Source organism: Salmo salar, chromosome ssa28 (genome assembly GCF_905237065.1).
Source record: "Salmo salar chromosome ssa28, Ssal_v3.1, whole genome shotgun sequence".
Taxonomy (NCBI): Eukaryota; Metazoa; Chordata; class Actinopteri; order Salmoniformes; family Salmonidae; genus Salmo; species Salmo salar.
Genome location: NC_059469.1, coordinates 27135051 through 27157741, shown reverse-complemented (window position 1 = coordinate 27157741; position 22691 = coordinate 27135051). Strand labels below are relative to the sequence as shown.

The 22691-nt window shown below is 44.0% G+C and overlaps 1 pseudogene; it reads left to right on the top strand.

The window, feature by feature from the left end:
* Positions 1–22691, top strand: part of LOC106589779 (DNA primase large subunit-like) — a 104674-nt pseudogene that overhangs the window by 46083 nt on the left and 35900 nt on the right.

Below are 22691 nucleotides of genomic sequence, written 5' to 3'. Positions count from 1 at the left end.
GTCAAGTGGTCACCAAATCAATAGGTTTCTTCCACTTGGGGTCTTGATTGTGCACAAACTTTATGGCAATCCAGCCATTACTTTGACATATATCTTGTTCTCAGTCTGTTCTCAGTCTTTGTTCTCAGCCTGTGGCCATCATGTGTGTAGTGATCCAATATCCATAGCCATGCCATTTAACAGTTATCACTGGCCCTTGCTCAGCCTTACTCACCAAGAGCACAGTGTCGAGCGTTCTTGCTAGCAAAGTCACTGATCAAGTCTTTGAAGTCCAGCGTTCTAGCTAACTGACTCTCAATGGACAGCATGGCAAGACTGCAAAGCCTGTCCTGGGATATAGTGGACCTCAAACCGTTTTTTTAATCAGTTTTAGCTTACCAGCAACAGTCACAGGCGTTGTGCAAAATATACGTAAAGCAATGCACACTTCTACAAAAATGCTTTGCAGCTTCATCTTACAATTTGCATCCAGGAGACCAAGAGGGGACAAGTTAGGGGGGAAAGTGGCAGCATGTACAGTGTTCAGGTGTCTTACTTCATTTTGAAACTCAGGTGTAAGATCTCTGGAATACTTCATGATCAGTGGTTGGCACACAGAAGGGACTTTATCCTCACTAATCTGCCCAACTTTCAGAACAGCAGAAAATTCTTCAATTTTTTTTTGTAGTGGTGTGGAACCTAGTGTCCAAGTCACTTATGATGCTGTCCATAGCAGTAAAAAACACTGTGTTCCGAAACACCGCTGCTGCACTGTCCTGAGCTGTCTCCTCTTGAGAGGTCTCATCATGGAATCTCTTTCTTTTCCTCTGTGTCCCCAAACACCGCTGCTGCACTGTCCTGAGCTGTCTCCTCTTGAGAGGTCTCATCATGGAATCTCTTTCTTTTCCTCTGTGTTCCCAAACACCGCTGCTGCACTGTCCTGAGCTGTCTCCTCTTGAGAGGTCTCATCATGGAATCTCTTTCTTTTCCTCTGTGTCCCCAAACACCGCTGCTGCACTGTCCTGAGCTGTCTCCTCTTGAGAGGTCTCATCATGGAATCTCTTTCTTTTCCTCTGTGTTCCCAAACACCGCTGCTGCACTGTCCTGAGCTGTCTCCTCTTGAGAGGTCTCATCATGGAATCTCTTTCTTTTCCTCTGTGTCCCCAAACACCGCTGCTGCACTGTCCTGAGCTGTCTCCTCTTGAGAGGTCTCATCATGGAATCTCTTTCTTTTCCTCTGTGTTCCCAAACACCGCTGCTGCACTGTCCTGAGCTGTCTCCTCTTGAGAGGTCTCATCATAGAATGTCTTCCTTTTCCTCTGTGTTCCCAAACACCGCTGCTGCACTGTCCTGAGCTGTCTCCTCTTGAGAGGTCTCATCATAGAATGTCTTCCTTTTCCTCTGTGTTCCCAAACACCGCTGCTGCACTGTCCTGAGCTGTCTCCTCTTGAGAGGTCTCATCATAGAATGTCTTCCTTTTCCTCTGGCGGCTGTGTTCCTTGCTAAATTGAGGTGCAACATCCATTTGCGTAGCAATCAGTGTTGCCTCAGACAGGAGAGACTCCCATCCATCTCTAAGAGCCTGCATCTCTTCCTTTAAGGCTCTGATATTGGCTGCCTTTGTGTCTAGTGAGATTTTTATACAGATGCTCTCTGGATGTTTACTTTTTGCAAAAAACAATAAAAGAAAAATAAACCGTTCGTTTTATTAGTACATTATAAATAAAATATATTAATGATGATGGGTACATTTTTTTCACTATTAAATTATTAACCTAACGTTCTAATAATTGTTCAGGGCTCGTCAGTCACAGGCCCTTGGAATCGCCCTAACCCTCCCCCCTCCCCCCATATGGGAAGTTATTCTATGACTTGGCTTGTGGGGGAGGGTGGGTGTCAAATCTCATTAAGAAGGACGGACCCATGTACAGGGACTAAATGGCTGTCTGGGAAGACTGTGGGAAACATCAGTGCAACACGCTATAGTCCCGAAGAACTCTGTATTGTCATTAACAACACAGGGAGGCATTTGAATTGGTGTGCGTTAGAAGGGAGTTGCCAAATGTACTTAAAGGCTCACCACAGTTATTTGCACATAATATGAAAACATGCACCATAAAGTGCTCTTGTGATGTGCAAACCAAATGTATGTTTTTTATTTTTTGTTATTAATGTGATTTCCTTCCCCCCCATAATTTTCTGCCAATAGGACGCAGGAACCTTTCATATTGGTATGTAACTTCAATGTTATGATTCTCTTCAAGTTTAAGACTACGTTAAACAGGTAGAATCCTGAAATACTCTTGTTGTCCTCTTTCCTTTATGCAAATTGTTCACCTAGTGTTGTTGTTGTCCACTTGTAGATTTGGGATATTCACGCTTTACAGAAATTGTCGTTGTTACACAGCCAAGTCCTCTTCCACTTTGGCTTCATGAAGATGTCTATTTTGTAAATATGAAGTGTCAGGGAGGCTTTGCAAAAAAGAGATCAGAATCCAATCCAGTATCCAATCAGGATCAAATAGCCATATGAAGCCAGTACAGCAGAAAGTGATTGCCATGGTAATGAAGTTGGGGAGGGAGGACACTCACTGGCCTCAGGTCAGCCTATGAGATTTCTCAATATGTCTGGCTCCTCCACAACGGGACAGGCTGACCCCACTCTGCTAGACTTCCAAAAGCGTTCGTCGTCCACCTATTTCATGGCAATTATCCGGATCACCAACCGCTGGAATGGAGAATTGGCCCTTTTTATTCTACCCCTATAAGAGCGCCATTGTGGCTGTTGTGTGCTATTATAATGGCGATTCTCTTCCGTCGAGGTCAGTGAGGAGACATCACAGGAAGTGTAATTTAAAGAGCATGAAATTCAAAGCTGCTTCCCCATCGGACTAGATTTCCCCACTCTGGAATTTTGATGTCTAGAGACAAATATTTACCTTCCTGTTTTCAGTTTGTCTTTTTCCACTCTTGCATCTGCAGTTGTTAGGATGAAGTAACACTACGGCATCATCGCATGGCTGAGGTTTCAAACGAGCCCAATTGTCATGTTCTGATAAGCCTTTTGGGATCGAGAAAATAATCATATAAAAAAACAATCAGATAAAAATAACAGGGTAACTAAACTTTACCCCTTTTTTTATGATAGTCTTTGTTGATTGCAGAAACCCCATATGATGGTTGAATTAGTAATATATGCTTAAACTGTACCTGCACAACAAGGCCTACGTTTAAGTGCTTATAATTAATGCCAGCATGCAGGTGATCAATAAACATGAAAAATTAGGCAATCAATGGGTTGAGCAGCTGTTGTAGCTAGATGTACAGAACAGAGGGAGGGGAACACCGGCTCAGAACAGAGGGAGGGGAACACCGGCTCAGAACAGAGGGAGGGGAACACCGGCTCAGAACAGAGGGAGGGGAACACCGGCTCAGAACAGAGGGAGGGGAACACCGGCTCAGAACAGAGGGAGGGGAACACCGACTCAGAACAGAGGGAGGGGAACACCGACTCAGAACAGAGGGAGGGGAACACCGGCTCAGAACAGAGGGAGGGGAACCCCGGCTCTTGTGTCAGTAGATCTGGCTCTAGCTCCATGAGACAAGACATCCTTTACAGTTCTTCAGCATCAGGGTTTTTTGGACGTCTGGCTCTTAATTTCTGAAAGGTGCTCTGATCTGGTGGCGACGAAAGTGCACAGTGGTCTGGCCACAGTATCCAATTTGTCGCCGCTTCAAAAGCTCCCAAAGCCACGTCTCTTTAAAAGATATGGGTCTTTCTATAAATAATGGAGCCAATGTGTGACATTGGGATCAACTTTTCAAATGGTTTGAAATGAAAAGGATTTTCACACAGTTCCACATGTTTACTTAGAGGAATAATAGTGAATACATGCAAACTGGCCCATAATTCCACCTATACAACAACATCCTATAAGCAGGGTTCATACAGACATTGGCTAGTCACATTCAAGCACTTAATTATAATTGTCAAGGACCTCAGTGTTATACAATAGTATAATTTATATAATTGTGTATATGTAGGGCCTAATATAGAGCCCACCCCCCCACCCCCAAAAAGCATGCAACAACTGTCCAAAAAAAGTAGTCCATTACCACTTCAAGAATAATACATTTTGTAGGCCTTGCCAATGCATTGATATAAAATGAAATATGTAACAATAATGTGGACATGGTGACTAAATAGATTGGATGCATGGAGATTTTTCTGTACCCTATGTGGCTGATGCAGGCACACATGATAAAGCCAGGAATCTCACCATCACTGTTTTTATAATGAGAAAGTGACCAAGCACCAGGTTCCTTTTTTAATGGAAGGATTTGTATGGAAAGCCAAGTTGAAGCCAGCATTAGATGTTGTCATCCTAATAATAACCACACGTGGATTTACTGCAACAGAGTAGCACAACACCCTTCAATTGAAGCTGCGGCAAACAAACGAAAGTGGCCACATCTGTCACAAAAACAGATTAAAAAATGAAATCACGGATAATTATAAGGGAGCAGGAGGACTTGTAATTTTTGTAGCCAATTTATAATAACTTTTCAAGCACCAAATTGAGGAAATGTTATATTTTCAAGGTAGGCCTATTCAAGTACTTGAATTTCTGAGCTTGAAATTCAAGTAGGCTACTTGTATTGTTTAAAATTGCAAGTTTGACATGGAAAACAAAATGTATTTGTCATTACCAGATCCTGTTTTGAATAAGACCACTAAGCTATGTAATTTGTCATTCTATCCAGAATAATCAATAGGAATTGGGTTGGGTGTTGTGCAATAGTCTATTTTACACAATTGTGCACAATAGACTCTGTCCTATCTGAGGAACAAAAACATATGAAAACATGAACTCATCACCTTGATGCTTTCTCTGTTAAATCTAACGAGACCCTGCTGTAAATCAAGCAGAAAACAATAGATGACCAGCATCAATTTGCTAGGGATATTGGGTCCATCCTGGGTACAGGTACTACTGTCTTCACCAGAGTAACGCATAAGACACCAACATATTCTGGACATTCCTCGCAAACACCTTTTTTCCCAGCATTTGTTGCATCAGATATCACAACAACTGTTTGTCACTCGACTGTCATTCGGGTGAAATTCCTTCCTGGATCAGACGATGATGTGTGAAAATATCAGGGTGTAACTAATCAGCTGGACACCAAATGCACATCAACAAGTATTATGCATAATTATTGAAGCACCACATTAATGACAGTATCAATTTAGTTTTAAGTGTCAAGGCAAGGCTGAGTCTTCCGGTTTAAGCATTCGATTTTGCAATGCATACATTATTTTGGATTTGTGTGTCCATAAATTGTATTCACCCTGTAACATAAGGAGACATGATGTTACACTGCATTTCTGAGAACTCTATACAAAAAACGGTCTGACAGATCCATGATTCTTACAAGGTTCAAGTTCAGTGTCTTATTTAACAGATTAGTGCTTAATACATGATATAGCAACTTACACTACCATATAACAACTTACACGGTTTAATTTCACACACTTTTGTTAATACAGATCTGCCAAGACGTTAACCATGATAAAGGGTTAAATGGGTTTTAAATCAACTTGTGAATTTGATTGAATATAGCTATGATCCCTTATATCTTAATGTAATGACATGACCATTTTTGGCAGATTTTATTATCAATGACTTATCAACAGCTGTAATAAGTTGTCAAGTGTAGGAAATCCTCACTGGTGCCCTAGTTTATAGAATGACCCATATCCTGTCATGCTGGCTTTAGCATTGATTGATGTCCCTTGCGGGGAGTTTCTTATGAACTTAATTTTGGGGCGAAAGGTCCTCATCAAATCAAGCTTTTATTTATACAGCACATTTCAGACATGGAATGCAACACAATGTGCTTAACAGGAATAAACATATTACAATAATGAAAATAATATTTACTACACAACAAACATAAGAGGATAAAAACAAAAGAATAACAATAAAAACTAAACTTCTAAAGTAAAAGCAAAGCTAAAAAGGTGTTTTAAGATCTCTTTTGAATATGTCCACAGCCCCCCCCCCCTCAGGTTCTCTGGCAGGCTATTCCAGAGGCTGGGGGCATAATAACTAAAGGCTGCCTCTTCATGCATCTTGGTCCTAGTGTTTGGGATAGTTAGAAGGCCAGTGCCAGAGGTCCTGAGGGACCTACTGGTTACATAAATGACCTTAAAAGCATGTTTGACCATGTATTGGGGTGCACAATCATGGATGGATTTAAAAACCAATAGAAGAATCTTAAAATGAATTCTAAACTCACAGGCAGCCAGTGCAGAGACTTTAAAAGCGGTGTAATGTGTGCTGTCTGTCTGGTCTTGGTCAGTACCCGTGCTGCAGCATTCTGTATGTTTTGCAGTTAACCAATGGCTTTCTTGGGTAGACCAGACAGGAGAGTGTTACAGTAGTCAAGCCTGCTTGTAGTAAAAGCATGGATGAGTCTCTCTGTATCAGCCTGAGAGAGAAATGGCTGTATCTTGGCAATGCTCCCCAGTTGGCTAAAAAGCTTCTCATGTGCTTTAATTGTTTCAGTGGCCGTTTTGGACCTCAAATCAGATCCATATATATCTCAAAAGTTTAGAATCTCTGCATCTTTTCTGACGGCCTGAGGAATTTTCAGACTTTCTTGGGATTTCTTTCGTGTTAAATTTTACAAACACATTTATCAATGACTGAATCGTGTTAGAGCTTGGGGGCGGAAACGTCGAAGTGGAAGCTTTCCCAAGTCAGATGCTTATTGGATATTCGTTAAAATAAATTGAGTTTGTGAATTGTGGAATTTGTGCAGACAGGAATAAAAGGCTCTTCATGGTTGAGTTTAGTAACATCTCTTGTGTAAAACATTAATCACATCGCTGGGTTGGCGTACCATTTCTTCCAACTGGCAAGGATAAGAAAAACACTTTCTCTCCATAAGCCACCAAGTGACATCATTTCAATGAGGATGTTCAACTTTGTAAGACCTTAGCCAGCCTGTATCCTATGCTTTTAGGTTGCAGTATTATTACAGTAACATTGAATTATTTCAGCAACTTTCAGCAAAGTTCACTGATTCTTTCTAAACACGTTGATGTGCTGTTGTAGCTTGTGCCTCTTTTTGTCACACCCTGATCTGTTCACCTGTCTTTGTGCTTGTCTCCACCCCCCTCCAGGTGTCGTCCAATTTCCCCATTATCCCCTGTGTATTTATACCTGTGTTCTCTGTCTGTTGCCAGTTTATTTTGTTCGTGAAACCTACCAGCATTTGTTCCCCTGCTCCTGTCTGTTTCTTGCTCCTGTTTTTTAGTCCTTCCCGGTTTTGACCGTTCTGCCTGCCCTGACCCTGAGCCTGCCGTTCTATACCTCACAGGATTATTGACCCCTGCCTGCCCTGACCCTGAGACTGCCTGCCATTCTGGACCCTTTGCACCCTCTCTGTATTATTGACCCCTGCCTGCCTTTGACCTGTCGTTTGCCTGCCCCTGTATTAGAAATACATTTTTGTTTATTTGACACTGTCTGCATCTATGTCATACCTGAAACCTGATAGTACGAACTGGCCATGACTGACCCAGCAGACTCAGACCAGCTCCGCAACGCTCTCTCCTCCCAAGGAGCCACCATTGTCTTATGGAAGGGTTCCAGACCTTAGCCAAATGCCATGACCGAGCGTTTAACACATTGCTGGAGCAATTCCGTCGGTTGTCTGTTAGGCAGTCTACCACAATGGTGATTTCCCAGCCTACCACAGTGTCCCGAGAACCCCGCTTACCTCCTCCGGAGCGCTATGCTGGAGATTCCGGAACCTGCCGGGCTTTTCTCTCCCAGTGCTCCCTCATTTTCGAGCTGCACCCTTCTTCGTTCCCCTCAGCCCGCTCGAGGATAGTGTACATCATAACGTTGATGTCCAGGAGTGCACTCGCCTGGGCCACGGCGGTGTGGGAGCAACAATCCGCCATCTGCATCAGTCTGGAGGAGTTCGTGGAGGAGGTTCGGAAGGTGTTTGATTCTCTGTTGTTCGCAAGCTGCTCCAGCTACGTCAAGACTCCCGTAGTGTGGCAGGCTACACAGTGGATTTCCACATGTTGGCAGCGGAGAGTGCTTGGAACCCGGAAGCGCTGTTCGACATGTTCCTACACAGAGTATCAGAGGATGTAAAGGACAAGTTTGTAGCCCGGGAACTACCGACGGATCTTGACTCATTCATCGCCTTGACCATTCGGATCGATGGGTGACTACGGGAACGAAGGAAGGAGAGGAGATTCGATTCCACCTCACCTCCGAAGGTATCCCGGAAGTCCCCACCGGCTCCATTGCCGAGAGAACCCAAGGCTCCCGAGTTCCCCGAGAGCCTCCAAAGACTGCCGATTGACCTCTTCCCGAGCCCTATAACTAGGCAGAGCTTGGCTGTCTCCAGCTGAACGGTTATACAGGCTTCACACTAAGAGCATCCTGTATTGCTGGACTACTGGTAATTTCATCTCCACCTGTCCACTAAAAGACCAAGCTCACCGGTAGGAACGAGTACTCTGGTGCGCCATACGGAGAACCTTTCCTCTCCCCTTACTCACATCCCTTTTCATGCCATGTTGCTGTGGGGGAACCAGTAAAAATCTCTCCGGGTACTAATTGACTCTGGGACAGATTTATGGATGCTACCCTGGCTACCGAGCTGGATATCCTCACTCAGCCCATCTCCATTCCCATGGATGTTAGAGCACTGGACGGGCGCTCTATAGGCCAGGTCATCCACAATACCACCCCCATCAACCTACATGTGTCAGGAAACCACAGCGATATGATCTAGTTCCTGATCATTAAGTCTCCTCATGTTCCCGTGGTATTGGGATTCTCCTGGCTCCAGCGACACAATCCCCCTCATTGACCGCTCTGCCACGCCCATTGCCTGAAGTCAGCGCAGCCTGCCCGAGGTGTCTTCCTGGGGGCTCGGAAGTTGCCCCGGACTTCTCTGCCATTCCAGCAGAGTACCAGGACGGTGTTCAGTAAGGCCCAGGCCACTTGGCTGCCGCTGTACCGACCTTATGACTGCGGGATTGACCTTCTCCCAGGCACCATTCCGCTCAGGGGACTACTGTACTCTCTGTCGGGTCCGGCGACCAAGGCTATGGAGACCTACATTGAGGACTCTCTAGGGTTCACCCATCCTTCTGCCTCCCCCGCCCGGTGCAGGATTGTTCTTTGTGGAGAAGGACAAAACCCTGTGCCTGTGCATCGACTACTGGGGTCTCAACGACATCACAATGAAGAACTGCTCCTTGCTACCTCTCATCTCCTCGGCCTTTGAGCCACTCCAGGGTGCCACCATGTTCTCCAAGCTGGACCTACGGAATGCCTACCACCTGGTGTGGAAGGGGACAAGTAGAAGAGTGCCTTCAACACTGCCAGCAGGCACTACGAGTACCTGGTCATGCCCTTCGGCCTTATCAACGCCCCTGCTGTGTTCCAGGCTCTGGTCAATGATGTTCTCCGCGACATGTTGAACCAGTTCGTCTTTGTCTACCTCGATGACATCCTCGTCTTCTCCCGCTCCACCCAAGATCACATGCTCCAATTCCGACAGGTTCTCCAACACCTCCTGGAGCACCAGATTTTTGTAAAGCAGAGAAGTACAAATTCCACTGCTCCACCATCCCCTTTATGGATTACATCATCGCTGCAGGGACCATACAGATGGATCCCGGGAAGGTGAGAGCGGTGGTGGATTGGCCCCAGCCTACATCCAGAGTACAGCTGCAGCGTTTCCTGGGATTCGCCAACTTTTATCACCGCTTTATCCGGGGCTACAGCACCCTGGCTTCCCCCTTGTCTGCACTCATCTCTCCCAAGGTTCCGTTCACATGGTCCCCAGCTGCTGACCGGGCGTTCCGGTATCTCAAATACCGCTTCACCACAGCTCCCATCTTGGTTCATCCTGACCCGTCCCGTCAGTTCGTGGTGGAGGCCGATAGCTTTTGCATATCCCATGTGCTGTCCTTTCTTCTTTTGCAGCTGACAGCCCTCTCTCTACCGGCAGTGTAGTCTGATGAATGACTCCAACTTTTGCTTAACCACCTCAGGTAATTGGCATATTGATTCCTCTGCTGATGTTTTAGGTCATTCATTATGACAATATAGTCATTATGCACTCCCAAAAACTACTGCTCATCAAAACCAACGGGGCATGTAGGAACCCAAGTGTAAGGGAACTGAAAGAACTGTGGTCTACAGTCTGGGGTTCGATTCCAGGCTGTGTCACAGCTGGCCGTGACTAGGAGCCCCACTTAGCGGTGCACAATTGGCCCAGCAACATCCGGGTTAGGAGAGGGTCTGGCCAGCGGGGCTTTCCTTTGCTTATCATGCTCTAGGGACTCCTTGTGGTGGGCTAGGTAACTGCAAGCTGACCTCGGTCATCAGTCGTACAATGTTTCCTCAGACACGTTGGTACAGCTGACTTCCGGGTTAAGTGAGCAGTGTGTTAAGGAACAGCGCAGCTTTGTGGGTCATGTTTTGGAGGATGCCTTTCTCGAACCCGTTGGGAAGTTGCAGAGATGAGACAATGTCATAACTACCAATTGGATATCACAAGAATGGGGTAAAAAATAACTGGTGAATTCACACCTTGATTAGAGGTTCATGCAAATAGCAGTGAGAAACGCTCCTCAAACCCTCAATGCAGACGTTTATATATCAAATAATTTCTGTGTAACAATGAAGTACCTTTATGTAATTGATTTCCATGACAATTGGCAAAAATATATTTTTAGCAAAAAACTATTTCTCAAGCAAGAATTTTGCTTGGACTGTCCGGGAGTAGTCTGAGGGAATTTACCGCCTGGTGATGTCACCATGGAAAGCAGAAACGCCCTCCCATGCAAACCTGCTGATTAAAAGGTCCTGTGTAGATTGTATTTTTAACCAGCAACTGTCAGGAAATAACACTGATCAAATGTTGTCACACTTTTACAGTGTTGGTTTTATCAGCTGTTGTACAATATGATATAAAACTGAGAAAACATCTTAAAGTCCCAGTGCAGTCAAAAATGTGATTGTCCTGTGTTTTTATATACGCTTCCACACTGAGGTTGAAATAATACTGTGAAAATGATGATAAATAACCTTTTAGAGTAAAAGCTGTTTAAAAACTGCCTGAAATTTCAGCCTGTTTTGGTGGGATGGAGCTGTGGCCTGCCTGGTGACATTTACCAGGCGGTAAATTGGTTAATAGACCATAATAAAGATTTCCAAACCTCTCTGCCAATAACAGCTAGTTTTATTTTTTCCCTTCCCCACTCAGACCACTGCCAGACAGTCCTAACAAGGTTCTTGCTTGAGAAAATTGCTCTTTGCTAAGAGCTATTTTTGTTACTTTGTTTTAAATTATAATAGAAATGTTACCCAGGAATGATTTGATATTGAGATAAAAACAGTTCCATTGGACCTTTAATAAAAAAACATATTTTTAAGTAAATTTCTAGGGAACATTTCACAAATGCTCCCAAATCCTCTTTGTGCCACTTTTCCCAGAAAAGGCCTAACGTTCCAAACACTAGATTCCCTTTGAGAAACTGTCTCCTCTGCCTCCAAACACTGTAATAATGGAAAACAAACTCCAAACCTAATGTGTCAACTGGAAGCCAGAGCTTTTATTTTTATAGCCAGGCCCCGAGAGCACCCACCCACCCATGACCGACAGACTGCCTGAGCAAAATAAAGTCAAAGGAAAGCCCTTCGTACCGCCACGACCTCTCTGAAGATTACTAGACTCTACTCCTGGGGTAGGCAACTAGATTCAGCCGCAGGCCGATTTTTGACGGAACAAATGGTAGGGGGGACGGAAAATAATAATAATAATTAGTACACTGCAAATTGATGACAACTAAGCCTAAAAAGGGATTATATTTTAAAATAAAAACAATTTAGTGGGAATGCTTGAATAGATTTCCTAAATGAAAGCCATTGTTAGCTGAATTCCTGGCGATCTTTGTATTATTTGACCCAAATCTAAAATCCTTAAAATCCCCCTCACTGTCTTACTCTTTTACCCCCTCACTGTCTTACTCTTTAACCCCCTCACTGTCTTACTCTTGAACCCCCTCACTGTCTTACTCTTTAACCCCCCCGCCACGGTCTTACTCTTTAACCCCCCCGCCACGGTCTTACTCTTGTACCCCCTCACTGTCTTACTCTTTAACCCCCCCGCCACGGTCTTACTCTTTAACCCCCCCGCCACGGTCTTACTCTTGTACCCCCTCACTGTCTTACTCTTTAACCCCCCCGCCACGGTCTTACTCTTTAACCCCCCGCCACGGTCTTACTCTTTAACCCCCCTGCCACTGTCTTACTCTTTAACCCCCCGGCACGGTCGTACTCTTGTACCTCCACTCTCTTTCATCCTCCCTCTCTCTACTTTCTGCATTCTCTTTCTTCCTCCTTCGAACTCTTCTACACATGCTATCTTTCAATGGCTTTCTGAAATTGCCTCTGGCGTAGTCCCCTGCTCTGTGTTGGAATGATCCAACCTGGGCCCTACAAGTGTAAGCCCGTCCTGGCTTTCAGGATAGGACCCACCAGGGAGTCCTGGTTTAGATTAAAGCCCCTCCACCTGCCTCTCACTGGCCATCTAGCCCTCCTGTTGCCTTCCTGCACCTGCCAATGATTGTAAAGGAGAGCTGAAAAATGGAGGCTTTCCCCAAAGGCAACTCTACCAACCAGCTGTGTCTATTGGTTTTTAATGGAGCCCGATTGAGGCCTCTTTTAATTGGATGCGTCATTGCCGACATAGAGGTTGTTTCGACTGCAGAAAGGTTCCCACTGTGTTTCAATGAAAGGCTATGCATGCTGGGGCAGTCAGATAAGGTAGTGTCATGGGGCCAGCTTGTGCACTAGAAACAAACCTGTGTCCTCAAGCAAACCAGCTGTTGAATCGAAACGAATAAACAAGGGGACTTGGATGCAGAAGCGATAGCTGGCAGGGCCACACTCCATCAGAATTGAGCAGGCAGCATAAGCCCAAAGCCCGTGCTTCAGTATTCAGTGGACCGTCGGTCACTAGGTCCCACAGCTGATTCCCTTTCACTTTGAGACTTTCTGTGGTAAACGCTAGATTACCAGTGAAGGGTCCGGTTTCATCCGCGGCCAAGGCTTAACAGATTTCAAAGGCAGCTTCTATAGTGTATCATTGATCCCCCTTTACAATATTTTGATCGTAATGTGCACCACCTCTCCTTTAGAATTGTAAGGCACACTAGGAAAACTCAAGACATGAATAGTACATATGTTCTGAATGATTTATGTATCATATTTTATTAAATATACAGTATTATAATTCACTATAATTTTCCATGAAATGACAAAGCTATATAGATATTGGCCTAAGTCAACATGATAAATCAATGAGAGTAAATGTCCTCATCTAAGTAGTGTGGCAATATGGTTTGGAAGCTTGTGTTTGAGAGGCAATGGCACTGAGCTTTTAGCCCTACTCAGGTCTGCACTGTTTTAGTGATGCCTAAATGACCTTGTTTAATCACACTTTATTTAACTAGGCAAGTCATTTAAGAACAAATTCTTATTTACAATGACGGCCTATACCGGCCAAACCCGGACGACGCTGGACCAATTGTGCGCCACCCTATGGGACTTCCAATCACAATCCAGTTGTGATACAGCCTGGATTCAAACCAGGGTGTCTGTAGTGACACCTCTAGCACTGAGATGTAATGCCTTAGACCGCTGCGCCACTCGGGAGCCACTATATGACCCAATATATTTTGTAAATGTTGCCTCATGAGCAATTAGGTGGTCAAATCACACAGGCTATGGTTTTAGAAACCTGATTAGCCTGTAACCTGGCTGTTTTTGCTCCATTCATCGAATGGCCTTTCAAATGGCATTTAGTCAAAATTTCTGGGTCACCTGGATTACTTCAGTGCCATAAGGAAAGGGCTGTGGGATCAAAGGGTGAGAAAATGCACATCACATGTATAAAGCTTTGGGAGGATAATTATGATTTTGACCTTTACCCATGGCATCAAACCAAGAGGCCCAAATTAGGCCATTTGAGACATTGCAGTAAAAACAACATTTTGCAGCAATATTGTGTGTGTAAATTCTAATATCTTCCAGCAGTTTTTAGCCTGGTAGGTAACCCCATTTGTTTTGTTAACAGAGTCAGATTTGAGGTTGTACAGTTGTGGCCAAAAGTTTTGGGAATGACACAAATATTAATTTCCACAAAGTTTGCTGCTTCAGTGTCTTTAGATATTTTTGTCAGATGTTACTATGGAATACTGAAATATAATTACAAGCATTTCATAAGTGTCAAAGGCTGTTATTGACAATTACATGAAGTTGACGCAAAGAGTCAATATTTGCAGTGTTGACCCTTCTTTTTCAAGACCTCTGCAATCCGCCCTGGCATGCTGTCAATTAACTTCTGGGCCACATCCTGACTGATGGCAGCCCATTCTTGCATAATCAATGCTTGGAGTTTGTCAGAATTTGTGGGTTTTTGTTTGTCCACCCGCCTCTTGAGGATTGACCACAAGTTCTCAATGGGATTAAGGTCTGGGGAGTTTCCTGGCCATGGACCCAAAATATCGATGTTTTGTTCCCCGAGCCACTTAGTTATCACTTTTGCCTTATGGCAAGGCACTCCATCATGCTGGAAAAGGCATTGTTTGTCACCAAACTGTTCCTGGATGGTTGGGAGAAGTTGCTCTCGGAGGATGTGTTGGTACCATTCTTTATTCATGGCTGTGTTCTTAGGCAAAATTGTGAGTGAGCCCACTCCCTTGGCTGAGAAGCAACCCCACACATGAATAGTCTCGGGATTCTTTACTGTTGGCATGACACAGGACTGATGGTAGCGCTCACCTTGTCTTCTCCGGCAAGCTTTTTTCCAGATGCCCCAAACAATCGGAAAGGGGATTCATCATAGAAAATGACTTTACCCCAGTCCTCAGCAGTCCAATCCCTGTACCTTTTGCAGAATATCAGTCTGTCCCTGATGTTTTTCCTGGAGAGAAGTGGCTTCTTTGCTGCCCTTCTTGACACCAGGCCATCCTCCAAAAGTCTTCGCCTCACTGTGCGTGCAGATGCACACACCTGCCTGCTGCCATTCCTGAGCAAGCTCTGTACTGGTGGTGCCCCGATCCCGCAGCTGAATCAACTTTAGAAGACGTTCCTAGCGCTTGATGGACTTTCTTGGGCGCCCTGAAGCCTTCTTCATAACAATTGAACCGCTCTCCTTGAAGTTCTTGATGATCCGATAAATGGTTGATTTAGGTGCAATCTTACTGACAGCAATAATCTTGCCTGTGAAGTCCTTTTTGTGCAAAGCAATGATGATGGCACGTGTTTCCTTGCAGGTAACCATGATTGACAGAGGAAGAACAACGATTCCAAGCACCACCCTCCTTTTGAAGCTATTGAAGTTATTCGGAATCAATCAGCATGACAGCGTGATCTCCAGCCTTATCCTCATCAACACTCACACCTGTGTTAATGAGACAGTCATTTACATGATGTCAGCTGGTCATTTTGTGGCAGGGCTGAAATGCAGTGTAAATGTTATTTTGGGATTCAGTTCATTTGCATGGCAAAAAGGGACTTTGCATTTCATCTGAGCACTCTTCATAACATTCTAGAGTATATGCAAATTGACATCATACAAACTGAGGCAGCAGACTTTGTGAAAATGAATATTTGTGTCATTCTCAAAACTTTTGGCCACGACTGTTTACTATTAGGGGACTGTCGGAGCATCTTCATTGATCAGTTTATTCTTTGGCAAGGCACACTAACGTTGCACAAAGACAAATCAGTTAATTTATGGAGGGCTCTTGCTCAAATGCTAGACACTGAGAAAATCAATCACACACACATCGATCAGTGGGATTGATCTTGACCAATGTAACATTTTGCTGGGAGGGACAATAAAAATGGATACAACTGGAAAGCGTGCAGGATCAATGTTACATTTGATTTATTCCAGAAACCTGGTCACTGGTTTTGATTCAGTGGCACTTTAGCCACTTAAAACACATTAAACCATATTTCTCTTGCTCCCCGGTATGCACCAAATGTACTTCTCTATAGAATATGCGCAAAAAGCTGCCATTCAATGAATACGTCTGACTGTATTTCTGTATAGTGCAACAATAGCTTTCTATGAGGTACAATTACCTTTCTGTATAGTACAATTATATGTTTTATACAAAGATTGTTGAGAGTAAGCTGTTATTATCATAGCCCCAGGTAATGGAGCCAGTGGACCCAAAGTCCTAAATGGACCCTGAGACCAAACCATGTCCTGCTGTAGCACTTTGTAGGCTAATGATGACAATGTGTTCTTTCTCTGGAACTGTTGTGATAGACTGCTGTAATTTATTTTCTCTTTCTCTGCCTCTCTCTCTTGTTTGTCCATTGCTGTCCTTGTAGCCATGGCTATGTGGATCAGGACTACAGCATACAGAAGAGTGCTGGGAACATGTCTTTGGAGCAGATCGATCTGGTGAGTATGCATGGAAACACAAAGGACACATTTATACTAGGGAGGACAAGGAAGGTGGAGAGGACGCTGGTTATATCAGAAGAGAAATGTACAGTCATTGCAGCAGTTTTCTGTCCACCTATCTCAGTATTGGTTCATACTGTATGTTTCCATCAGTGGTGAAGCCTTTTACGCACCCTTTTTAGATGTTATTTTTGCTCAAGCGTTTACCCACCTTTTATGGAAAATTGCATTGCTAGTAATAGGGAGCTTTACTTTACTCACCGAAAACCGCGGTCAGCGTTTACCCAACGGTTTTATCACCACTACATCACTACATCCTTAAGATCACCACTAAAACAAGTAGCTAGTTCTCACTGTCTTAAAGACCATTTTCAATAATTGTCCATTGATTGCACAGGGTCATGTCATGCTTATACGTTTTGGCAAATGTCTTCAGTGATCACAAGAATTACTGCTTGAAACTTAACTTTTGAGGCAATGTCATGCCCAATGTGTTAGCGAGACAGAGTGTTCTCTACATTGACATTCAGAAGGGATTCCAAAGGGGTTTTAATGAACCATTGTGGTCTCTATGAGGGGGAATTAAACTGATCGAGGCCACAGCTCAGCTCAGACTCGCTGTGCATTCTTCACTTTCTCCATTTCAGAGACCACTGCTGTTCCAATTAAGTGGCCCGTCAGCAAATGCTAATTTCGTCCTTCAGATTTACCCACTCTCAAACAGAAGTCATGTATCCACTTGTAAATAGTAGCCCTTTTAAAGCAAGATCTGGCGCATAAGCGAGAACATTTCCGTTCAATCAAATGACTCGATCTCAAATGGAAATGTCACGCACAATGCTTTAAATGTTCACTTTTAGTATTTAGTACTCAATTTCTCAATGTCAAAATCACACAGCATTCTTTCTAAGTGTGTTGATGCAAGCAAGCCATGTATGTGAACCAGAAATGGATACTATACCACAGCTAGCAGTCGACCAGGGAATCAGCTTTTTCGTCTCTACTGGCGAGACATTCCTCTACTACTTGGTCATGGGAGAACGAATGAGACCGAGAGGGCTTTAATTTTAGCTGTTTGTGATGTGGTGCTCAACAGATGGAAAAGGCTGGCTGTGGGTCTAGTTTTTTTTTCTCTCTCTCTATTCGGCACCTGTAGAGTTGGCTTTGGGCTCCGAGTGGCTAAACCAGAACCTTGTGATCACCAGACGGCTGGGCTAGATGAGCACCACTGCTCTCCTGCAGCTCTACTAAATAAGCTTTCCTCTTATGAGCCATTTAATAATGGTGTGTGTGTGTGTGTGTGTGTGTGTGTGTGTGTGTGTGTGTGTGTGTGTGTGTGTGTGTGTGTGTGTGTGTGTGTGTGTGTGTGTGTGTGTGTGTGTGTGTGCTTTACATGATATTGAGCTGTATTAACAGTACCACCACAGCTTTAAGTGATAAGGATGCCAGGCCTAGATAAAATCAGGAGGACATTTTAGCTTAGTCTGGATTATGATATTGCGGGCCACGTAACAAACTGGCTGCATATCGGTTCGTTCAGAGAGCAAAGATGGAAATATGGAGTCATTGGTGGATGAAATGGTTCATTCCATGCAGCTTTTTGGTTGCATTGCTGCCATGGTAAAGTTAGGATGTTGACTTTTGCCTGCATATCTAAATGTGTCCCCTCTTCCTTCAGCTATCGGTCGAGCCCTACCCCCTGTGCATGAGGCAGCTCCACCGGTTGCTGAGGGAAAGCCACCACCTCTGCCATGGTGGGCGCATCCAGTACAAACTTTTCCTCAAGGGCATAGGCCTCACTCTGGACCAGGCCCTGCAGTTCTGGAGGTCCGAGTTCATCAAGGGCATAGGCCTCACTCTGGACCAGGCCCTGCAGTTCTGGAGGTCCGAGTTCGTCAAGGGCATAGGCCTCACTCTGGACCAGGCCCTGCAGTTCTGGAGGTCCGAGTTCATCAAGGGCATAGGCCTCACTCTGGACCAGGCCCTGCAGTTCTGGAGGTCCGAGTTCGTCAAGGGCATAGGCCTCACTCTGGACCAGGCCCTGCAGTTCTGGAGGTCCGAGTTCGTCAAGGGCATAGGCCTCACTCTGGACCAGGCCCTGCAGTTCTGGAAGTCCGAGTTCGTCAAGGGCAAAGTGGACGCAGACAAGGTAAACTTCTTGGATGTGAATAATTGAAAGACATAGAAAGCAGCTCGAGGGAGAAACAACAGTATAGTACATACATGGACATTATTAAGGTGGTCCTCTCGGCTGGGTAACAATATTGCCATTTCAATTTCTCAACTAGCTATATTTTGAAGTAGGAAGGCAATGACTCCTGACCTACATGACACAAGGTATTCATAAAGAAAGGCTCAGTTCCTCAGTGGTTGATTGTATGGCCTAGAGGTCTCCAGATATTTGTATTGATGGTGGAGATGACCTTTCGTTCCTCCAGGATCTTAATGATATAGTTGTGAGCGAATGCACCTCGGTTATGACTCCATCTTATTTTCATGTCTACGGTACGTTCAACAAGAAAATGACTGTCCTCAGCGGGACTAGTCTCTCCATGTCTCCACCTCTCATATTGCATCTGAACGGTTCTTTCCAATTGATCCTCAATCACCAGAACCCTGATGAGGTTCCCATCTCTACCCGAGGGGAGGTGTCTGAAGGCTGAGACATTTGAATATAATCGCCTCTGTCAACAGATTCAAGTGCTCATTCACGCTGTTCAGTTGTAAATTCCTTTATCGTTCAAGTGGAATTTCACCTCGGTTAGGCTCAGCTGGAGAATGACACTACCCCCCCCCCCCCCCCCCACTCTCATCTTGGCTACTCACCCTGATGGTGTTTCCCTTTGCTAGGACAAGTGTAGTGGTTTCTATTTTCTAGTTGCATGCATCTATGGTCATAATGTTAGTGGCTATTTCAGGTAAGAACTTCAATTTGCGGGACTATGGTAAGCGTGTTGAGTGGCTGATTGCGCAAACCTGTTTATGTCATCAGTTATGGTGGGTAATAAGAAGAAGAAAATAAAAGCAGCAGTTAAGAACTTTGGAATTCTAGAATGATAAACGTAATTGGCATGTCTTTGAGGAAGTTTGCTCTGTCTTTTTAGACCCTCATTTTCAGGAAGATAGCGAATTCATACCATGGATGAGGGATAGATGTTCAAATCTGCATTAACAACATGCATATGAGGATTCTGCCAAGTGTTATTCCAGGGCTGTATGCATAGGCTTGAATGTATCAACAGCACAGGCGCTATGCTGCAAGAGAAGCATCATTAAGTTACTGGGACCTTTTGTTCATTTTATATTTGTGCTTTAATATTCAGTAGAGCTTGAATATGGAATATGAATAATTTATGGCTTAAGAAAACATGATTTGGTGAATTGTCACAATGTAACACCTTTATGTCTAGGTCTCCGTTGTTCAATACATTCTCTGCAGTCAAAGCACTTTAAAAACATAAATTATTCATTTTGTGGTATATTCTTCTCATTTGCAAGATAAAACAGCTCACGAGGAAACAAACAAATAGCCTTCCAGAGGTATGGTATTGGTGGGGGATGGATAAGGTGTGTCTATATGCACCTCGGATAATGTAAAATGAGGTAAAACACAATGGTTTTCTTTCTACAGATACTGCGTTTTTGCTGATTATTTTTTAAATGGTATGCATTTTTCTGTGACAACAGCGCAGAGAAAATAGGTGCCTGTGCCACTTTCAAGGAAATAACATGTCGCTTTGTAAGGGCAATAAATTAAGATATTGCAGAATAGTTTTCGGACAATAATTGTTTTGAAACACCACCTGACAAAAAAGAAAAATTACCACAGATTTCAGTTTCCCAATATAAACTGACAGGCCCAAAACGGGTAGCTAGAATCAAACAGGTTTTTAGAAACTGGAATTGTCATATATGTCTTGATCAGAATAAGACTTGATACAAGTTAGACTAGATAATTATAGATATTAACATTAGTCTTCCATGTACATGGCTAGATTTACACTGTGGTCATTGTCCTACTGGCTGGAGTCAAACCGCATGAACCAGTGACACAATTTGACTGGCACTTTCACACTGCAGTGTATGCTTACTGAGCTGCCCTTTTGATTTTCACATTTGCACAAAGTTGGGAGGGAAAAGGAAGGTGAAATATGTCAATACTGTATATTTTGTCCGAAAAATAGCAGCACTCGGCTTTAACACCTGGAATAAAATAATTTCTGTGCACACTTCTCTGTGAACACTTTTCAACTTTCTTTGGAACTCATTTAGGCATCCAGTTGATTAGGTTAATTGTAAGAGCAATTAAGACTGGCCTTTTCAACTGAGACTTCAGCAGTCCTCTTAAGAACCAAACCTTTGCCAAGCTGTACTGGCTTCTATGGAGACACGCCACAGTTCAAAGAGTTACTGGCTTCTATGGAGACATGCCACAGTTCAAAGAGTTGCTTGTGCTTTGACTACTGCTAAGCCACTTTCACACACTCTCAAAAGCAATAAGAGGATCTATTTTTTCCTATTCATCCAGCTTCACTTCCTCCTGCTCCACATCCCCCATCCGACAGTAGTCTCCTGCCATTTATCGTGTAAGCGGCTCGTAGCCCGGTCAGGCGGACACATTCTCTGCCAGTCATGGAACGCCACTCTTCAAAGTGCCCTATTTCCAGAGTGGCTGGGTCCCCTCGGTCTGCCCCCTCAGGTGTAACCTGGACGGCCGCGCACATGAACTAATGTGTGTAAGTTCCATTATTGATTTAAGTTCAGCATGAAGCTGATCGGTGTAAATAAATCATGGCAAGAAGCCCCTTAGCCCTCTCAAAGCTCCTTCCCAGCCCTCTCCATGCACCTGGAACATGACTACATCCTCAGAGAACCCTCATCAATATTGCACTGTCTCACGCCTCTGCACTCTAACCGCATACGCTCCATATCAATAGCCTGGACCATGGTAACCTTTTCTTCTTTGTGGTTGGAGGCCAGGGGCCGAATGGCCTGGGATCCTCTGACTGGCTCTCGTGGCCCTCGGGTCTCCACTGTTGCTAAGCGGACAGTGTTAACATTTATGTTGATGGAGCGTGGATAATGTGGGGTGCATCAGAGTGAAACTCATTAGACTGGCTCACTGGTGGACCAATCTGCAGAGGAGCTAATCCTCCTGACTGGCCAGGGAGGGACACTCCATGCCCAATCTACATGAGTGATTCCCATTTCATTTCCGAATTGTATTCCATCTAAAGATGAAAGCAGCAAGTCTGAACCAAAGTGCATTTTTATGTGCTGCCGTTCTCTTTTTTTTTTAACAGTCTAGCAGGTGTTAGTAGCTTATGTAGCAGCTGCATGTTGGAGCATCTTTTATAGCTCTTGCGGGTGAAATGAGCCTATAAGCACAGGCATACGGACCTGTGTAGGTGTACTGTTGACCTCAAGAAGATGACATCAACACAGATATTATGTTTGATGTATATCTAGGTCTACCTAAAGGCAATAAAACATGGCAACAGCTAGATCTAGTCAGAGTAAAATTGTACATCATAAAACCATATTTTCCTTATTTCCTGCTCACCTGAATTAGACTCGAGTTACTTTGCTGTTGCCTCCCAAATCAAATATTATTTTGTTCGATTTGGAATTCTCTAGTTTGTTTGTTTCAAGGGATCATTCACTGGAAGTGTAATGAAATTGGTTTGAAATGAGATGAGCACAGATAATCAACTAGCACGCTAACGCCAAGCTAGACCCTAATGACTGTTTATTACTGTTTTGAAGCTCATCAATTAAGCAGAATAAAAGGTGTGTGCATTGTCACAAGGCCTGGATAACAATTACTTAATCAGGTTTACAAATGTCAGTGCTTTAGCAGTTTGACAGTTACACTAATTGAGAACTCCAACAACCAACATCAAAGCCAAACACTTTTTTTTAAGATGAATGCAATTATTTTACAGATTCTAAGGATATTCAAAACGAAGTCAGTTGAAAGGGGGGGATCCAAAGACTTTTTTGCTTGCCACCTTATTTGGTCTTGGGGTTTTGAGGGAGAAACGGTGTTTCAAGAATATAAAGAGTCTCTTTGTTTCAGAGGCTCCTAATCCAGTCATTATTACTGTAGTATTTATCATTAGTGCTCTGGCTCTGAGATAATGCCTGTGGAATGAATTAGCGGTGTGTTGTTTTAA